The 16484-nt window shown below is 46.6% G+C and overlaps 1 long non-coding RNA gene across 4 annotated transcripts in view; it reads left to right on the top strand.

The window, feature by feature from the left end:
- Window positions 1-6053: 6053 nt before the first annotated feature.
- LOC142818076 (uncharacterized) overlaps window positions 6054-16484 on the top strand; it is a 128462-nt gene continuing 118031 nt past the window's right edge. For all 4 annotated transcript variants that reach the window (XR_012895543.1, XR_012895540.1, XR_012895541.1 and 1 more), the window contains exons 1-3: window positions 6054-6255; window positions 7400-7481; window positions 15408-15511. This is a non-coding gene — a long non-coding RNA (uncharacterized LOC142818076). The remainder of the gene's footprint in view (window positions 6256-7399; window positions 7482-15407; window positions 15512-16484) is intronic.

Below are 16484 nucleotides of genomic sequence, written 5' to 3'. Positions count from 1 at the left end.
ACTCGATGTACGGATGTACGGACGGATAAAGACGCTTACAGACAGATGGACAATCGGACAGACAGACAGAAAGACAGACAGAATGACAGACAGACGGACGGGAGGATGAAAGGACGGACAGACAGACACACGGAAAGACAGACAGACAGTCAGACAGACAGACACACAGACAGACAGACAGACAGACAGACAGACAGACAGACAGACAGACAGACAGACAGACAGACTGATGGACAGGTTGATAGACTGACGGATATACATATAAACAGACAGACAGAAAGACGCAGACTGGTGGACAGACGGACAGACCAACTACAAGAGAGACAGATGGACGAACAGACGGATGGACAGGTGGAGGGACGGGCATACAGACGAACGGAAAGACAGGCAGCACGGACGAATGTACAGACAGGTGGACGGGCGTACATACATTCAGACAGGCAGAGACAGGTGGACAGACGAAGTGACAGACAACCGGACAGACAGAGAGACAGACGGACAGTTGGACGGACATACAGAAAGATATTCAGGCAGGCTGGGAGACGGACGGATGGACACACAGACAGATCGATCAACAGACAGGCAGACAGACCAACAGACAGACAAACAGGCGCACGCGGCCAGCGGATGATTTACGGTTCACCGATAAAATCCCTCGAAGCTTCGCCCCACTCATCATGATTCACTCCGTGGATATGCTGTGGTTTTCTTTTGCTGGCGATACTTCTCCCCTTTTTGGCGGCATGAGCGTGCTCAGACGGTATAGCATCCTCCTTCAAATTCCGACTTGTGTCCTTTTGGCGCATCCTGCGAGTGTTTTTATTGGCGTTATCGTTCGTGGTCGTCGTCTAATAGTATTATCACGTAGAGACATTGCGTGAAGACGCGTTGATTTCTTCTTGCTCAAACGTACTACAGCCAGCGAATCTGCTCTTGCCTCATTGCTCCCGTTTCTTATGTTGTTTCTAACGCTCGGAGCTCCTGAAGCGCCACAAATTCCTTACCGTCGACTAAAAGCCGACGGCTTGTCATATGAAAGTCAGGTAACTATTGCGGCCACTTTCGTCGCCACATTTAGATCGAAGAAGAATGAGAAGCTGCGTGAGTAGCATCACGCGAGAACTATAAGTGCTACTGCGGTGGGCACATCTCTTCTTTTCAGTGTTTTTTAAGTCGCATATAGAAATGCGCTACGCAATTTTCGCACTCACCTTCCTTGGTTCCTCGTTGTGCCGCACTAAATGATTTATTGGTATGAGGGGTCTCTCGTTCCAAATCCACCATATGGTTATGAGAGTTTGCTTTATTGTGGTCTCCTGAAATTTAGACCATTTGGGATTCCTTAACATGCTCCCAAACGTAAGCACGCGGGGGTTGCTGTGCCGCAATGTCGTATTTCAGCAGTGCCACCTCAAAATGCCGAAGGAAACGTTGGCGCATGAGCTCGTGAGCGTGCTCCACAAGAAGCGTTGTGTACAATTTCTACCTACATATCTTTTATTCCTCAACACGGCTCACATTAAGGCCCTTGATGGCTAGCATACCCTTCCTGGAAGCGTAACGGCTAGAGGTTAAAAGATTGACTGTAAAAAGAGTGCTCTCACACGTGTGCGGAAAGAAAACAAACCTGCAGCAGCGTGTTCGACATGCTGTTACTCGACGCTGCAGGCTTTTGAAAAGGATTGCGCAGTTCGCAAGTACAAAGCGGAACTACTTCGCCACTGCAGCTGCCAGCTTTCATGTAGCATTCCAATGTGTTTCTACATCATTAATTGTTTCGTAATGTTTGCGAAATCGCTCATATTCTCTTTGAGCATGAGCAGTAGTTAATAATGCCTACTATATCTGGCGTAGCGGCTTCAGATAGTTGACATTTTTATTATAGCAAGGCAAATATTATTCATTTATTTTCTGCTATATGATGCAACGCTTCCAAATGCGTCGTTAGAAACTTCATTACTGTGCTTTTTATGTAACCTCCGTGAACAGCGTGAGCTGTCGTTAATAACTATGTGCCGCCAGGTCACTAGTGTTAGAGTATCAGTGGTTGTTAGAGGGGGGACAAGCATCTAATTTATGTCTGCCTAATTTGGTAACTCGGCTAAGGTCTTTGCAGAATAAGTAGATAAAAAACAGTGATAACTTAAAGAAGAGGGAGCACACGCCCCACAGGAGTAGCAGAAACAAGAGGGAAGAGATAGGAAGGATGGGGAACATGGTCCAAGGAGCCCAAGGACAAGGCACCCATAGGCTACAGCTATATGGCAGCAGGAGATCATGGACGGCGGGCCGTTCGGCGACAGCTACGCTAGCGTCGGAAATAGTGGACAACCAAATCGTTCAGCCTGCCAATCACCTAGCGAGTCCCACCAGCCCAATATAAATTTTAATGCAACATCAATCACATTGAGCTTTCCGGCGGGAATTAGCCGCTGCTCTTGTATCGCAAATGTAGTCCAACATCGGCCCGTGCATGGTATGCTTTAAGAACAAGTAAACGCGCTCGACTACTGGTAGAAACTGCGGCTGAAACAGAAATAGAATAAGTCGGCTATTCCCGTCACGCAAAGGCTACATGCGGTAACGTCACCCCACATACGGGGCCTTCCGTCGATGACTCTTGCAACAGAGACAAAAATCCTGAACCATCGTTGATCCAGTCATGGAGTGTGGAGGCATGCGGGTATGGAAGAAAAATGGCCGTGCACGCCTTGAAACTTCCTTTGCGCACCTCAAGCATAAAGGACAGACGAAATAAACATACACACGACAAGCACGGACAAATTACAATTGTCATCGCTCGACACTTCGGGTGTGCTGCTCAAACACGAAGATATGCACACGAAATTACCGCGCAAGGATACACAAAAGGTTCGCGAACAACCACCACACCCGTTACTTAGTGTGTGAGCAGCACTCTATTTTGATAAACGGGACGGGAGAAGTGACTTTTTGGAGCTTTCTAACTACTGTAATCGCAAAGCAAGCTTGAAATTGAAGCACCAGGCACGCAACGCTCACCACTCATAATATGAGTGCGTACGCACAAGCTGGCACGCCCCATGTAGGCGCGCGTAGAATGAAACGTTGGCAAGAACAGGCACAATGACCTTTACAGTGGACCCTCCGCGCCATGTTCGCGGCATCTTGCTATTAGTGATTACGAATATGCGCTGAAGTTTCTGAGCTCTGAGAACCCCTTATGGTGTGCGGCGCCTATAACTAACCCGCATTTAGTCAGCTGAACGACGTACACTTTGTGAGAGAGTGGTTTCATTTCGCACACTGCGGAACGAGACGTAAAGTAAGTGTTCCACACCCGGCGACAGAAATTTTTCTTTTATTTTTTTTTCGCAACCCGCTAGTTTATCTATACTTTACAATGTCATATCCGGCATGAAACTACGTTAGTGAAGTCACTGATGATTGATATGTGGGGTGTAACGTCCCATATGATTATGAGAGATACCGTATATATATATATATATATATATATATATATATATATATATATATATATATATATATATATATATATATATATATATATATATATATATATGTGTGTGTGTATATATATATATATATATATATATATATATAGTGTTGCCCCGCCGCGGTGGTCTAGTGGCTAAGGTACTCGGCTGCTGACCCGCAGGTCGCGGGTTCGATTCCCGGCTGCGGCGGCTGCATTTCCGATGGAGGCGGAAATGTTGTAGGCCCGTGTACTCAGATTTGGGTGCACGTTAAAGAACCCCAGGTGGTCAAAATTTCCGGAGCCCTCCACTACGGCGTCTCTCATAATCAAATGGTGGTTTTGGGACGTTAAACCCCACAAATCAATCATATATAGTGTAGAGCAGCCAAAGACCACCAAGACATGCATACAGTTGAAAACAGTTTTCTGAGAGTTGTCTGCAGCGAAAAGAGAACTGCATTGGCGGGTGTGCCCGTGTAACTGCCGGATCTGCTCTGATGCCAGTTCAATGGTGCTGTCAACTTTATTAAGGACTCCAGAAACGCCCCCTCCCCTGCCTGGCTAGCCCTGGCAGGGAGGTGATGCTCCCATGCGCTAAAGTGGTGATGCCAGTCGTCGACTTGCACAGACATAGTATTAAGCAGCGAAAGACCACAATTACATGCATAGACTTGAACAGAGCTTTTGTATATATGAAAACTGTCCTAAATTGTATGCTTGCAATTGTGGTCTTGGTTGCTGTATATTACTGCGGCTGCGCAAGTCGACGACTAACAGTGCCCCTTCAATAAATGGTAGAATCACAAACCTACCAGGGCTATGCAGGGGGTGTTTCTGGAAGAATTTTAAAAGAAGACGGCACCATTTAACTGGCACCAGAGCAAATCCGGTAGACACGCGGGCACGCTCGCTAACGCTGTCCTGTTTTTGCTTCAGGTATACATGCTGTATGATTATATAAGTAAAAACTAAATCTTTGGCTGGAATGGCTGTCGGTCTGCTGTGGTGTCATCTTCTGGTTTGGGTACTTTTTGATATTGTAATTTAAAGCTTTGCTGTGCACTTGTTTCAATAGATCGACGGAGAGGACGCCCACACTGATGCGTTAGCGACCTTCAAGGAGGCTTTGGTTGATAAAGCCCCTAACAACATATAGAAGGTGGCAAAAGTGTTACTCGAACTGACCACTAAGTGCGATGAACAGTCTCAGCTCCCAAATAAAGAAACTTGATTCTTCGAACACTATCACAAACGCTTCTCTGACTTCAGTAAAGATGTCAATAGTGTTTCTTAAAAAAACATATGAAACATTTATAAAGGAACTCAGGTCACTTAGCCAAGAACTTTCAGAAGTAACAAAAAGTAACGTTGAGACTTTGCAAACAAGCAATTGAACAGTGAAATACAGGTAATTAGGAACAAGCTACGAGAAATAAAGCAGTACGGAAGGAGGATCCACGTTGAAGTGAAGGGTATTCCGGTTTCGGGCAACGAAAATATACTCGATACGATTGGCGAGGTTGCCAAACGACTGAGCATTGAACACTCCAACAAAGAAATTGATGTTGCGCATCGCGTTCTCACGACAAGTGGCAAGCCTTCAAGTATTGGCATTGGTATGTGTCGCGGACATTTACTGCCGAAACGAACTACCTTTAAACGGCAATGCTTCGTTCTGAAAATAAAGTGCCGCCGTACGTCAACAAATTATTGTCTGCAGAGCCTCACTTGGTAAAGCGACACTCGCATACAAAAAGAAAGAACTGGACCTTTTAACTTTCAAATGAATCAACTTTTGAAGGTACGAAGATGGGTAAAAAATTTCAATGAGAAACTTGACGATAGGTTTGCAAAATGTCTGATTAGACAGTTTCTAACTTTATATCTGCTAATTACTGGTGTTTTTTCTGCTAACTAGAAAGTCCCACGAAATACAAAAAAATGGCAGCATATCCACGGAGTGAATGATGGAGAGTGGTGCGAAGCATTCGTACGTCCCTTCGTTCTTGCTTCCGTTCGTCCATGCGACCGTCTGTGTGACCATCCATGCGTCTATTCGCCCGTCCATGCGTGCGTCTGTTCGTGCGTCCGTACATACGTTCGTCCATGCATTCGCCCCTGCGTCCGTTCATGCGTCCATCCATGCATCTGTCTGTGTTTCCGTTCGTCCATCTATTCAGCACTCCAAGTACAACCATGTCGCATCTTTTCATTGTATATTCTTTATATAGAAGCACCGCCATCCAGCGGACATTCCAAGGACTAAACGAGAAGTGGCACACGCACAATTTCTTACGGCTTGCGCTTCGGGTCTACTTCCCACCCTTAACCACCTCGAGTTCATGGTATATAGTACACTGTAAAAACTACTCGTCATTTTGATGGCCATTTCTTCATCATTTTTGACAAGCTGCTGGCATCACATGGAGAAAACGGCGAAACCGCCGTCAATAGTAGTGAAGAGACAGCAAAGAGGAGGCGAGCAAGAACCCACGGGCGCTTTGGTTGGCTTCCTTACAGGATACGTCACGGGACGTCACTCAACACGTGTTTTGGTTGTCGGCACGCCGCCTCTCTCTCCCGCTTCTCCCCGAGCCGCCGTCACCACCATTGCTACCGCGTGTTTTTTTTTTGTCTGTCTTTTCGTTGTAATGCGGAAACCGCGTGCGCGTTAGGGTTGTGCTCACTTGATTGAATTAGTTTGCGTTTCGGAGGCGACACATCGTAGAAACCGTGTTCCAGAAAGCACAGCCCTGAAGCTAGTGCGCCTGCAAAAGGTCAGTATTCTTTCCATGCTTTCATTCTTGCAAAATTCGAGGATTAGCGCCGAGCCGTGCTCGCGCCAGGTTTGCAGAAAGTAGTACCATTCTGGCGCGAAAGGGCTTGTGCCCTCATTATCAAAATTTCGGTGATGTCAGGAAAGAACACGAAGCATCAGCAGAACTCAGTGGGGAATATTGGTCGCAGCCGATAGTCTGGCCAGGCACTTGAAGTTGACGGTTCTGTGGCGCTTGTATACTACGCGTGTACTTCGGCCAGTTGGGCTTGGCGTATCTCGTTTCTTTCGGCCGCGCACCTGTCATGCTCGTATTGCAGTACGTTCTTCGTTTGGTGTTGTCTGCAGATCTCAAATGTGCCTTCCTGCCGCGGCAAGTGTTGCAGGTTGTACTATACGTGCAGGCGCCGCATTGATAAGTACGGATTCGATCGAAACGATGCGGGCGTAAGATGACCGTTTTCCCGCGTGCTGTCAGTGAAAATAAATAAAAGCTGCTACTCGCTCAAAGCTTATTCACTCACGTTGAGCAGAATTAAGAACGCCATGCATAACATAAGCGAATAATGTTCATGGCACTTCGTTGTCTACAGAAGGGTGCCCTCGTGCAATGGTTTTTCTATAATTCTTGTAAACACAAGTTGAAGTTTAACTGTGTCCATTCCGTCAGTATATGTGTCTTGAATAAATTTGATGTTCTCGGCAGAGTTGAGACGAAAATGCTCTTCTGTTTTTTGTTCTTTATGACCCATGCGGCAAACAGTTCTACCATCGGATGTGATGGAATAAACAGTAGAACATAAAAACTGCACGTCGTATAATAACCGTGGGGAATAATATTAGCAATCAAGTTCAGAAATCAAGTTTTCTGAAGTTGAGAAAAACCATGTACAATGGGGTGAGCGTGCCATGTTAGTTTCGAAAAATTTGGCATATTCAGGCACTGAAATTCATTAAATCGCACTGACGTCGTCACCAGGGGAGGTGTTGTACGGGGGTTTTAAGCCTCATTAATTGCATGTGCGTTGAGGAAGGTACACAAAACGAATTCGTCAATGTTGTAATCAAATCTAGCAAGTTGTTTTGCATGGGTGACAAGGTGCCTTTATGTGATGTAATCTACTGGTTTGCTTCATTTATCACAGGTTGAAGGCTGTCTGCGTCAGTTTGAAGCGGAGTGAGCGCAGGTGCTGCTGTGGCAACAAGGAAGCTTGCTTCATTACCAAGGTAATATCTGAGAATGATGTTTTTGTGCATGCTTTTGATACCCTTGTGTTAATTTCTGCATTACTAATGAAGATGATATTGGTCCTTAGTAATGAACGAAGATAATTTTAAGAGCTGATTTGTTTGTCATAATCTTAATGAAAACCAACAGATAAAGAAGCCAAGGAAAGTAAAGATGACTTTCAACTGTACTCTTTTAGGTGTATCGTAGTGAAGTTGTAAAGAAAGGAAACTGGACGAAAAGACAACTTGCTGTTCACATTACTTTCTTCTCATCTATGTCACATATAAAATAATATAGTTCGCTTAAAACAGTTAACTTCCCCTATACCTTCTTTGTTTACATTATCTACTGGTGTCCACTAAGAACCTTAGTAATGTATTTTGTTCTGATAACTCAAATGCCTAATGCGCAGGAAAGGAATACATGCAGCTGAACTACCCACAGGGCGCGGGTTCGAATCCCGGCTGCGGTGGCTGCATTTCCGATGGAGGCGGAAATGTTGTAGGCCCGTGTGCTCAGATTTGGGTGCACGTTAAAGAACCCCAGGTGGTCTAAATTTCCGGAGCCCTCCACTACGGCGTCTCTCATAAACATATTGTAACGGATATAACAACCTCACAACCGGGACGTCCTATTTACAAGGTTTAATAAGGGCGAACTTGTGCCCAAAGCCAAAAGAACTACACAGTAGCTGGGAGAAAGCAGCGAACGCTCGTCGTCCTCTTCTTCTCTTCTTTTCCGCTGCTCGGTAGCAGCTCGTGCACAGGCTGGGCCGGCTCGTGCCTTCCGGCGGGCTTCATGAGTCGTAGCGATGCCGTCAGCGTTCCTCTTTTAACAACGTCTGCGTTGTACTGCGCCTTAACAATTCCTCGTGGCATTATCCCCCCTCTCAAGCGGCATCGCCCCGATGCTTGCGATGAGGCTGTTTTTTTTTTTTTTTTGTGTGTGCAAGTTTGTAAAAATGAGGTTGCAGTACGTCAAGGTATTGGGGTGGCTAGGTTTGGAATCGGTCGTAGTACGGTTTCATCCGTACAATGTGTACACGCTCCGTGGGATTGCGTCGCCTCGAATGCAGGTGGCCTGCAGGCTTGACTTCGTAGACGAGGTCATTGTGTCGCTGTACGATCTCGTAGGGGCCAAAATACCGTGAAATGAGTTTTTCGGAGAGGCCTCGTCGTCGTACTGGAGTCCATATCCACACTTTGTCGCCAACGTCATATCGCGTGTCAAGTCTTCCTCGGTTGTAGCGGTCGGCATCGATGCGGTGTTGGTGGCGTATTCGGTATCTTGCTAACTGGCGGGCTTCTTCCGCTCTTTGTAGAAAGTCGTCAAGATCGGGGGGGGTAGTCATCTTGGTCTATTGGTAACATAGCATCCAGTGTTGTGGTAACAGCACGACCGTAAACTAGTTCAAATGGGGTGATTTTGGTGGTCTCTTGCACAGCCGTATTGTAGGCGAAAGTGACGTATGGTAAAATTTCGTCCCACTTTTTGTGCTCGACATCCACATACATGGATATCATGTCCGCTAAAGTTCTGTTAAGGCGTTCGGTCAGGCCATTGCATTGAGGATGATATGCAGTGGTTTTCCTATGAACAGTGTGAGTCATGTTGAGCAGGCACTTCAAAAGTTGCGCCGTGAAAGCCGTTCCGCGATCGGTGATTACAACCGTTGGAGCGCCATGTCGCAGGACTATTTTGTGTACGAAGAATTGGGCCACTTCTGCTGCCGTTCCTCGTTCCAAAGAGTCTGTTTCGGCGTATCTAGTTAAATAATCAGTGGCCACAACGATCCATTTCTTGCCGAGTAAAGATGTCGGGAAGGGTCCAAGGAGGTCCATTCCAACTTGGCGGAAAGGCGCTTTCGGTGGATCTATAGGTTGTAGAAGGCCCGCTGGTTTAGAACGTGGTGTTTTTCGTCTTTGGCACTCGCGGCATGTTTTGACGTAGTGTTGCACTGAAGCTAGTAGCTTGGGCCAATAATAATGGAGACTGATCCTTGCAAGCGTTCGCGTCACACCCAAATGTCCAGATGTGGGCTCATCGTGACACGCTCGAAGTATTTCTTGTCGCATAGTTGCTGGAACGACAAGCAGGAACTTTTCGCGGTTGGGCTTGAAGTTTCTCTTGTAGAGAACGTTTCCTCGGAGGCAGAACAATGCGAGGCTTCGAGAAAATATACGGGGTACTTGTACGTCAATTCCTTGCAGGTGTTCGATAAGCGGGAGTAATTCTTTGTCTGTACGTTGGAGTTCGGCTATTTGAGTGGTCTCGACAATTCCTACGAACGGAAAGTCGTCTTCTTCTGATAGTGGTGTGTCTGTAGGAGCCCGTGACAAACAGTCGGCATCGGTATGTTTTTTGCCAGATCGGTATACGACGGTTATATCGTATTCTTGCAGTCTGAGGCTCCACCTTGCTAGTCGTCCAGATGGTTCCTTTATGTTCGCCAGCCAGCAAAGCGCATGGTGATCGCTGACTGCCTTGAATGGTCTACCATATAGGTACGGCCGAAATTTACTGATGGCCCAGACGACGGCAAGGCATTCTTTTTCCGTGGCCGAATAGTTTGTCTCTGCTTTTGTTAGAGTCCGACTGGCATAAGCTATCACTTTTTCTTCACCTTTCTGCCACTGTATTAGAACGCATCCAAGGCCGATGTTACTGGCATCTGTGTGTATTTCCGTGTCGGCTGTCTCATCAAAGTGAGAAAGAATCGGGGGGTTTTCTAACCTCTTTCTCAATTCGTTGAAGGCGCTTTGTTGCTCGTTTTGCCACTGGAAAGGCACATCTTCTCTCGTAAGTCTCGTTAAGGGTTCTGCGATCTTTGAAAAATTTCTCACAAATCGTCTATAGTACGCACATAGACCTAGAAATCTCCGTACTGACTTTTTGTCTGTTGGCACCGGAAACCTTGCGACGGCGGCCGTCTTATCAGGATCAGGGCGAACACCTTGGGCGCTGACGACATGCCCAAGAAAACGAAGCTCTTCGAAAGCTAATCGGCACTTCTCTGGCTTGATTGTCAAATCTGCCGAACGGATTGCCTCTAACACTGACCGAAGGCGCTTGATGTGCTCCTCAAATGTAGCCGCGAAGATGACCACGTCGTCTAGGTACACTAGGCAACACTGCCACTTCAATCCGGAAAGCACAGTGTCCATCATGCGTTGGAACGTTGCCGGCGCACAACAGAGACCAAACGGGAGAGCCTTAAATTCGTAAAGTCCGTCCGGGGTAACAAAAGCAGTCTTTTCGCGATCACGTTCATCAACCTCGATCTGCCAGTATCCACTTTTCAGATCTAGTGATGAGAAGAACTTGGCACACCGAAGTCGATCTAACGTGTCGTCGATGCGTGGAAGGGGATATACATCCCGTTTAGTCACAGCATTCAGTTTCCTGTAGTCGACACAAAACCGTAGCGTGTTATCCTTCTTCTTGACAAGCACCACGGGAGATGACCACGGGCTGTTAGAAGGCTGGATAACATCATCTTCAAGCATTTCTCGTACCTGCTTCTTGATGACTTCCCTTTCCTTAGGGGAAACACGATACGGGTGCTGGCATACCGGCCTGGTTGTCTCGTCCGTTATGATCCTGTGTTTTGTAATGCTCGTGCGCCGTACCTTTGAACTGTTGGAGAAACAGCTGCCAAATTCCCGCACGAGGTCGTATAGCTGTTGACGTTGAATCTCTGAAAGATTAGGATTTACGTATATTGTGTCGCAGGCATCAGATGGAAGTTTCACATTCGGTGACGTCGTTTCAAGACTGCATATTTCTGTCACTTCACAGAACTCATGAAGAAACGCTATTGCCGTCCCTTTTGCGATGTGCTGGAATTCGTTACCGAAATTCGTCAAGAGGATGTCTGTGCACCCGTTTCGCAGCTGGATAATCCCTCGTGCCACACAAACGCCTCTTTTCAAGAAAACATCCACGTTGCTCTCCGCCACACCCTCGTAGTCGCTGAATGCATCATTATGCACGAGAACCATTATACTGCTCCGTGGCGGTACAGTCACATCATCGTCGACGACGCGCAGTGGAGTGGTACATCGTTCATCTGATCGTGCTACCTTTAAAGCTTGCTCCGTCGAAAAGGACACGCTCGACCTCTGTAAATTGATAATCGCACCATTAGCTTGTAGGAAATCCATTCCCAGTATCACTTCCCTCGAGCACACAGGCAGGACGACAAAGTCACCGACGTAAGTGAAGCCCCGTATCATGACCCTTGCGGTACATCGGCCGGAAGGGGTTATGAGGTGACCACCTGCAGTACGTACTTGAGGTCCACCCCATTCGGTCAGAACTTTCTTGAGTCGCTTCGCTAATTCGTAACTTATCACAGAATAATCCGCACCAGTATCGATCAAAGCATTGAGCTCTAGTCCGTCAATCACCAACGGCAAGTCTGAAGTAATTTTCTCTGTACTGCACTCCTTTACCTGGAAACAGTCGTCGTTATCAGGCTCGTACCGCAGTGGAGGATCTTCACATCCCAAGTCGCCAGCGGCCTCGCCTCCACAGGTCGCCCTCTTCAGTTTCCCGGATTTGGGCTAGGCGAACGCTGCCTAGACGTGCTTGGGAAGGGACGTGGGCTAGACGAGCGGTAGCGCATAGGGGATGGTGAGCGTGGTTGATGACGACGAGGCGGGTCAAATTCCCGACGTGAGCATAGGTATTCTTCAATCTCGGAAGGTCTTTCGCCGTTTCGCGGACACGGTGCATTGATGGCGAATCCCCTAAGACCAGCTTGACGATATCGGCAGAATCGGTACAGGTGGCCAGCCTCTCCACAGTGGAAACACAAGGGCCTACGTGTGGCATCTCGCCACACATCGCTCTTCCGTGGCATCATCTCTCTCGCACGAGGTGGAGTGCGTGTTGCCTCTACGATTTCAGGCGGGCTGCGCATTGTCTGCACATAAGTACTTGGTGTCTCGATCGGCGAACAGTGCAGAGTAGGTCGCCTGAGCACCTCGGAGTACGTTACCGCCCGTCGTGTCGCCGGCACATCACTCCGCGGCTCCCGCATGGCCTGTCGAATTTCGTCTCGGACAACTTCAGCAAGAGACAGCTCGGGGGTGACATCAGGTGACTGCAGTTTCCTTAATTCTTCCCTGACAACAGACCGGACGAGCTCGCGCAATGTGTCAAGATTATCCACGACGCCTGCTGAGTAGACTCCTGCGGATGCACCGGCTACGTCGCGGTTGTACTGTCGGGCTCTCTGCTGAAGCGTCGTTTCGATGGTTGTTGCTTCCGACCGAAACTCAGCAACAGTACGGGGCGGATTGCGGATGAGTCCCGCGAACAATTCTTGCTTTACCCCGTGCATGAGGTGGCGCACTTTCTTGTCTTCCGTCATGCCAGGATCAGCTCGCTTGAAAAGGCGGGACATGTCTTCGATGTACATCGCGACAGTTTCGTTCGTTCGTTGAATCCGTGTGCGGAGAGCTGCTTCCGCCTTTTCCCGGCGATCACTGTTGGCGAACGTACTCAGTAGCTGCCGCCGAAACTCTTGCCACGACGTCAGAGATGCCTCGTGGTTTTCGTACCACACTCGTGCAGAGTCTTCCAACGCAATGTAGACGTTACGCAGCTTGCCTTCCTCGTTCCACTGATTTAGATTTCCCACTCTCTCGAAATGCTCTAACCAGTCTTCGGCGTCCTCGTATGGGTCACCATGAAACACCTTTGGGATGACCGGTTGGCTTACGATGAGTTGTGCCGGCGTAACTTGGCTCGTCATGGTGGTGGCGGCGCTTGTCTCCGTCACCGATGCCCTTGATACAGAAGGGAGTGGCCCAAATTCTGGCAACTCTCCTCGGATACGGCGGCTGACTCGTTGGTGCACCGGTGTAAGCTCCACTGGTTGCGGCTGGTCAGTGCTTGGACTTCGCTCTTGCGTGGGGCTCGGAATCATGTACCCAGCACCTCCACCAGAAAATGTAACGGATATAACAACCTCACAACCGGGACGTCCTATTTACAAGGTTTAATAAGGGCGAACTTGTGCCCAAAGCCAAAAGAACTACACAGTAGCTGGGAGAAAGCAGCGAACGCTCGTCGTCCTCTTCTTCTCTTCTTTTCCGCTGCTCGGTAGCAGCTCGTGCACAGGCTGGGCCGGCTCGTGCCTTCCGGCGGGCTTCATGAGTCGTAGCGATGCCGTCAGCGTTCCTCTTTTAACAACGTCTGCGTTGTACTGCGCCTTAACAATTCCTCGTGGCAATATAGTGGTTTTGGGACGTTAAACCCCACATATCAATCAATCAATGCAGCTGAACTACAGCTGTATGATATCGCTGGCCTACGCACTGTTTCTGCGTTTAATATTCCTTGAAACAATCATGTGTAGTCATGTATATTTGTCATTGTTGCCACACCCCGGTGCACAATTTGTATGTATATGAGAGACATTACAGAATCCATTTGAATCTTCGTAATGTTAGCATACTATGTGTGAATGAGCACTGTTCTAAAAGTTTTAGAACATTTAATGCACTACGCGTCCATGTTTCACGAATTCATGGACCTCACACCAGTTCTTCTGCAACTTTTCCGAAGAAAACATCCAACTGCCCTCACACGTTCTGTGATGCCCACTTCTTTTTGAGACAAGATGTTGTTCGGCATGTTAAGCAACACATTTCCTCTAGCATTGTTACGCCATGTTGCTTCGTCGACTGCGAGAATATGTTCACAAATGCGAAGTCGTTCACATCACATGTGAGCCGTCATCATGGCAGTAGTGGCTATCAGAGTCACTGTGAGGCACAATTTGATAGAGGTGACCTTGAAACACTAGCCAGTGGGGTTGTACCATGCACCACTGTTGAATTATTACCTCCAAATGTTCGTAACTGGGTTGTGCAGTCGTTGCAGATAAGAAATGCTGCCCTATTTTTAATGAAGTTAGAATCATTTCACCTTGTACCGTCATCTGTGGTACAGAATATCAGTAAGCAAATCAATTTCATGAGTTCACAGTCACAAGACCACAGGCTTGAAGCTATTGGAAAGATACTTGACGAACACAACATAGGTGAAGAAATATCTGCCAAGCTTCTGTCATCACTCAGTAAAGAAGAAACACTATTCAATCCAGTTGATCCTGTGCTGAGAACCAAAAATATGCGGCAGGACTTCTATAAGAAAGAATTCAGTATGATAGAGCCTCTTGAGGTAAGCTTTAAGAGTGAACGAAGCTTTCACTGCGTACCAATCAGGCAATCACTTACAGCTATTCTTTCGCATGACATGGTGTGGCAAGAGCTAACAAAGAGCAAAATTTGCGATAGCGAGTATCTTTCTAGTTTTAGTAATGGTACTCTTTGCAAGAAATCTTCCTTTTTGAAACGAAACGCTACAGCTGTTCAACTGCTCCTGTACATTTGAAGTTTTAAATCCACTTGATCGGCTTGAAAAAAGCACAAAATCATAGGCATTCATTATACGGGCTGCCAGTGGCCCATGTCGAGCCACGGTGCGTGCGTTAAACTTACGCGCTCAAACACATACCGCTCTCGCACTCACTGTTTGCAGCATGTGTTGTCAAGTGTCTGTAAGACTTCATAATCGCCGAAGATAGAAAAATTCTCATTAAAAATGTTTCACGGCGTTTTCCACATAACTATTCAGTGGCTATACACTGACAAGTTAACTTTTCGTTGCACTAAAGAAAATATGTGCCCTAAAAATTATTCGTCAGTCCTTTTAAGCAAGCCATTGTGGTAGCATTGTTTGCAACAGGTTATGATGAAAGGTAATGTTTGTTGTCCCTTCGCTTGAGAACACTTCATTTTACATGATATAGGCAGTTCACACGTTCATAGCTTTACAGATCTGGAGGTAGAGTGAATGGCAATCATAGTTAAGGCAAATGTATTCTGTTGTCCTCTATTTCATTCCAGGTATTTCAGGCAGATAAACCGGCCGAAAAGACGAAGCAAAGGACCCAACTGTGGTATCGCGCCAAGGCTGCTGAGCCTCAATAAAGCCCTCTGATTTTAAGGTGGTAAGTTGGTCAGTGTAATCTCCTTAATGCTGTTAGCCCTTTCTTTCATTTAAGCTTTTTTTCCTCTGCAACATCATTGCGCCTAGAAAGGCAAATACAGAGAAATGTGCGTCTAGTGAAGGAAAATATATATTTTTTCTGATATGTAGTGAATACCTTCATAGTAGGGAGCAAATGGCACTGTTTCTTTGACACAAAAAGTTGTAAATTCTCGTTTTGTGATTGGGTCCATCCTCATCAACTGGCCCAACCTTGGGGCTTGACAATTTGCGATTGGCTTGAATGAAATTGAGGACAATCTAGGTGAAGCAAGAAGTCCTCCTCCCAAACATTTCTTGGGAAAACAATTTTTCAGTACCTCAAGCCACGTGTGAATTTTCCCGGAAAGCTAGAATCTATAAAATGCGTTGTAAAAATAGCTATTCTTCCTAAATTAGGTTAGGAGAAACATTTTCCTGTCAAAGGATGGTATGGTTTTTAGTTCAAATAAGTGTTACGAACTATTACTCTTCCGTGGTTTTTTATGCTGCCTTAATGGACAATGCACCTTGTCTAGTATTGGACAAAGAAGGCAAATCATCATATTACATGGCACAGTTGCATTACAATATCTTGTTTTCTGACATGTTTATTACACCACTTCACAAACTCTATTAAACTCCATTCTACGTGCTCTTCGTAGATCAGAAAACGATTTTAAGAAAAAATAAAGGGAATAAAGGCAAACCAGATGAAAGGACACATGCGCAGGAGGTGCAATGTCAAAAAACACACCAACGATCACAATGTTTTGTGTTTTAGAGAAGCGAGGCACCTCAAATTGAAGGCAAGGCACTCGGGAAACTACACATTATAAAGGACTAGAAAGATTACGACCCCAGTACCTTATGATGAACTAATATAGGTGGCACAACTTTAAAAGCCGTTTTCTAGAAAATACCTTTCTTGCTTTCTGCTTCGCTTGTCCCGCTGA

This window comes from Rhipicephalus microplus, chromosome 5, assembly GCF_043290135.1.
Source record: "Rhipicephalus microplus isolate Deutch F79 chromosome 5, USDA_Rmic, whole genome shotgun sequence".
Lineage (NCBI taxonomy): Eukaryota > Metazoa > Arthropoda > Arachnida > Ixodida > Ixodidae > Rhipicephalus > Rhipicephalus microplus.
This window is presented reverse-complemented; position numbering and strand designations above follow the sequence as displayed.